The sequence below is a fragment of the Haplochromis burtoni genome, unplaced genomic scaffold (assembly GCF_018398535.1).
Source record: "Haplochromis burtoni strain Fernald_Lab_line unplaced genomic scaffold, NCSU_Asbu1 Contig_421, whole genome shotgun sequence".
NCBI lineage: Eukaryota > Metazoa > Chordata > Actinopteri > Cichliformes > Cichlidae > Haplochromis > Haplochromis burtoni.
Window position 1 is genome coordinate 285,182 of NW_024582782.1, and position 5,285 is coordinate 290,466.

A 5,285-nucleotide genomic window follows, 5' to 3' on the forward strand; every position below is an offset into this window, starting at 1 on the left:
TATCTATTATAGCTACAGTTGAATTCCTACCACTGATTTCCGTAACTCAAACAGCTACTAATCAAGAGGTAAACAGACAATAGAGAACAGTTACATTAAATAAGAAAGATTAATGCTGCATAGTTGCACACGACCATATAGTTTAACTGCCACAAAGCAATAGTGCCATCTAATGGTACATGGTAGTAGATTCAGTCAGATTGTCACAGGCAGCACTCTGTTAAAAACATATGTTTGCAATGTAGTACATTCAAAGTTATTTAAAAAAGACACAAAAAATATTCTTGTATTGACAAAAAGAGATAACAGAAAAAGAATGGATGCATGTTTCTATGAAACTGAAAAAGACAGAAATAAACTTACTCGAAACCCTAACCTGTATGGGATTCAAGAGAAGTCGAAATGAAATAGCACACCATTTACAAAAATGTGCCACAATGTAAGTGTAATTTATGCAACCAGTTTTACATCAATAATACTTTATTTACAAGTGTATGTGTCATTTTAAACCAAGGCTCAGTCAGTGTAAGGCAGGTATCAATAGATATAGTCCACATTATTAGAAGCTGAACAGTTGCACCTTTTTATTTCTCCAGGCCCTGTATTTCAGCACTTTTAATATGTGTTAAATTTTGACAAAGCAACCTATCGCAACTGTCAAAACTGCGTCTGTTATAGCTTTGGTATGTGTGTCTGCCGATGGAAGGTGTACAATAACATGTACAGATGATTTAACTGTTGAGCAAAACAACAGAATGTAAGCAGAGCAAATATATGTATTAACAAACTCTCATTGGTACATTCAGCAGAACAATAATCCTAAAATATGAGGTGAAAGTTGTTACAATCAGATGCAATAAAGACTTCAAAGAGTCTGTCTAATTGAATTCACCATCATTCTGATTGAACTTGTTTGTCAAACTAATTTGTAAACTCTGCATTTTAATGTGCTGTATAAATATCTCTATTGAATATGTTGATTAACTATTACTAATAATATATGATGATTTTGTTAGTTGTTTTGTGCTCTGTTATATTTGACTCTGTTTAATCTCTCACATTTTTAAGCAGAGCACCAAACAAAAAAAAAAAAGGAAAACTGTTTAGATACTTAGAACTGGAACTCTACTCTTTTCTACTCTATTTGAGCACTCAAAGCATTTTCTTACTACAAGCCTCATTCACACATTCACACAAGTGCTTTTTTCTATGCCTAACCACTTTAACCTAAAACTCTACATTCAGATAGATGCACTGGGAGGAACTGGGATATAACCACCAACCTTTTGGCTTGTGGACGACTGGCTCTCTATTACTGCGAGTGGTGTGATAACCATCCTAGGAAGGTATCCCAGATATTCATAGCCATAAATGCATGTGGACAGCTCAATTGTTGCTACACAGTTGTTTAAGTTCATGTCCCAGTTGAAGGATAGTTGTCTCTGTCATTCAAGTCCAAGTTGTACCTGATATCAATCAAAAGAAAGCCTCGAGTCAAGTCAAGTTTTAAACCTAAGTTACACTGATCACAGGAAAAATCTCCAGTTAAATCTTGTACGTATTATACGTATTATATTAAGCCAAGAACAGACGTTTATCAATGGTCAACTGACGCTGGTCTATCGTACCTTTTCCCAAACTAGATAGGTGACAATGTCCCTGGCATGGATATCGATGGTGACGACATGGCATTTGTGTCAGTGGTGATGTCATTAAAATGTGCAGGCTTGTTTGGTCAGGTTAAAATTTTATCACACAATAAAGAAGGCACAGTGAGAATTTGTACTGCCAAACGGTCATGGTCTCTCTCCAAGTGTGTTTCCACGTCCCTGCCCTACATCATCTGTGATATGGTCAGCACCACCTGGTGGACGCAAAAACAAAGTGAAATTAAAATCTCGTATAAAGAAAGAGTAATCAAGCACACACGCACACACACACACACACACACACTGGACACCCATCCCACTAATCACAGATACATAGATTAATGTACACACACACTCTCACAAATTTTGTGTATATGTGTGTGTGTGTTCTATGTGTGTATCTGCGATGGGTATCCAGCCACCACTTATTCCTCCGTAGACTTCACCTGGTAGGCTGTAATGGCCTCCTTGCTAAGCTGTTGCTGTGAGGAAAATCTAGCATCCTCCATACTGCAAAGCCAATCTTCGACGTTCCCTCATGCACAGAGCAGCAGAATCACTTGGGGATGAGGATTTGATTACATCTGTTGTGTCTTGTTATGATATACTGTAATTTCCAGAGGAGCAGAGAGTGGACTTCATCTGAATACAGCTGTCAATTATAACACTCTTGCCAACAAAGTTTTCGTGACAATACCGCTTTTCATTTTCAAATGTTTTAATTTTGGGTACAAATTAAAACTGGGAATGTCCGTTTTTTGCTTTAAATGCTGCCTGTAGGAGTTCTTGCATAATGCAAAATAATTCTCACCACAGTGAGAGAGCTGAAATTTAAAATTCTGCAACTGCAATTAAAAATTACATAAACTTTATGATTAGAATGACTGTTATTCAAATTAATAATACTGTTATGCAAAACTGTTCACTTGAAAGATGTGCACGCAGGCTTTTTCTTGCTTTCAAATTACTGGATACCTAACAGCAACTGGTAGCTCAATCGGTGGTCCAATCTAAGGATTCTAATCTGCCAGATAGATGAGTATAAGCAATTTTATGAGATATAAGGGGTTTTTTTTTTTCAATTTCTATCTACCCTTTTAGTAAGGACTGGAACAAGAAAATAACAGGCTGAATAAAACACAGTCAGAGAATAATGATCACAAGTGTGAAGGTTACTCAAACCTGACCTTTTCTCCCTCAGGGAAGGCCATATTCAGGATGTCTTTGCTATATATGGTCCTCTGTTCTCCAGCACCCACCATTTCTGGAGCACCAGAAGGTTCTTCGGCCAATAAAGCAAACTCTAGTCATGTAATGGCATCAAAACACTTCCTGAGGTGAGCCTGCACTGCTTGAAGGTTATATGTCTGAGCCAGAATCTTTAGCAGCTAATCACTGGATAAGAAGCAAAATCTATACATCTGAGAAAAAGCATAAATACAAGCAGAGTGTGCAAATAGTTAGAATTTAAGAATAATCTTCTTCTATTTTCTTTAAACGCAAAATGTAAAATGTAAAGAATTACAGATTTCTGTAGTACATAACTGAATTAAAGAAAAAAAATGATGATAATTGGCCATGATCTTCAAGTAGTCAGGTGTCAATAGATTAAACATAACTACAAATATGAAGTGAAAATTACAGCATATAGCACAAATGCTATTTAATAAAACTTGACATCATTAAAGGAATAAATAGAAAAAAAGATCTAAAATTTGAAAAAGCTGCTGTGTTTTCAGGGCCTGAGATCATTTAAGATGGAGAAAGATGAAGTTGAAAACTGTCCATTCAAAATTTGAAATTATATCAGGAAATCATGATCGTCATATCCTCCGGACAACCGGAGAGGCTCATGATAAGTGCAAGAGGTAACATGATGATATGGGGTTGCAATCACACGCATGGCAAGAGTAATGTTTATATCTGTTAAGCACCATAATTTCTTAATGAAGCAGGAAGGTTTTCGAAAAAGATAAGCTACAATCCAGCAAAAGACTGATTTTAAAACTACAACAATTGGCCTTAGTGGTCTCAAAAGAAGAGTAATGTAAGTGATGTGATGCAATGCAGTGAAAGAAATACCACTGACCCATTTTTTGAAAAGGGCTGCAGCTTTCAAATTGTAAATTTCAGTATATTAATATCTATCTATCTATCTATACATACATACATGGGGACAGAGCATCTCCTTGGTAGATCCCGCACCTGATGGTGACATGTGCTATGGGCTTTGAAGTTGGCATCTAGTGTCATGCGCCACATCCCCATTGAGTTCCTGATGAAGGCTCTTTTAGGGTCCTGTTGATCTTTTATAGTTCTAGGCATTCCAGGATCCATATGTGGGGCATTGAGTCATAGGCCTTCTTGTAATCAATCCAGGCAGTGCACAGGTTGGTCAGTCTGGTCTTGCACTCTCGGCTGATTGTTCAGTCTACCTTCAAGCTTGGGTCCTCTACCAGAGGCCTGGAAGTTTGAGGGTCTCTGTTTCTGGGATCTGCTGGAGCCACTCGCCTAGCTTGGGAGTCACCGCACCGAGTGCTCCGATTACCACGGGGACCACCGTTACCTTCACCCTCCACATCCTCTCGAGCTCTTCTCTGAGCCCTTGGTACTTCTCCAGCTTCTCGTGTTCCTTCTTCCTGATGTTGCTGTCATTCAGTATCGCTACATCAGTCACTACGGCTTTCATCTTCCGCTTGTCTACCACCACTATATCTGGTTGGTTAGCCACCACTATTTTGTCCGTTTGTATCTGGAAGTCCCACAGGATCTTAGTTCGGTCATTCTCCACCACCTTTGGAGGCATCTCCCATTTTGACCTCGGGACTTCCAGTCCATACTTGTCAGAGATGTTCCTGTATACTATGCCGGCCACTTGGATATGGTGTTCCATGTATAGCTTGCCTGCTATCATCTTGCACCCTGCTGTTATGTGCTCAGGGGCATCTTTACACAGGCTGCACCTGAGGTCTTGCCTAGTGTGGTAGATGGATCTTGGGCTCAGAGCTTGCTAATGTGCTGTCATGATTAGTACCTCTGTGCTGTCTTTCAGTCCAGCTTCATCCAGCTACCGGAAGGATGTCTGGATATCAGCCACCTCCTCTATCTGCCGGCGATACATACCATGTCCTTCCATGATGGTTCCTCCTCTTTCTTGGATTTCTGCTGCCTGGGATATTCACTGAGCACACAGTTGGTTGGAGCCATCTTCCTGATGCATTTGTGGATGTTGCCTCATCCTGGACTGTGGTCCTGAAACTCACTAGTCCCCAGCCTCCTTCCTTCCACTTAGCATACAGCCTCAGAGTGCTGGACCTGGGGTGAAACCATCCATGCATGGTCAGGAGCTTCCTTGTGTTTCCTTGAGGCGACTTTTGTTGTGATTTGGCACTATATAAATAAAATTGAATTGAATATGTCAGTGGCTTTTATCTCCTCCTTTGGCAAGCTTATTATCCCAGCAGGGTACCTGATCACAGGCAGGGCATAGGTGTTGATAGCCCGGATCTTGTTCTTGCTGTTCAGCTGACTCCTCCATTTACTTCTTTACTTCTGAGAAAATAAAGATGCTATTTTTTATACTTTATATTATTTTAGTACTACTTACTTTCCCAGCTTTTTGTTACCTTGGTCTCA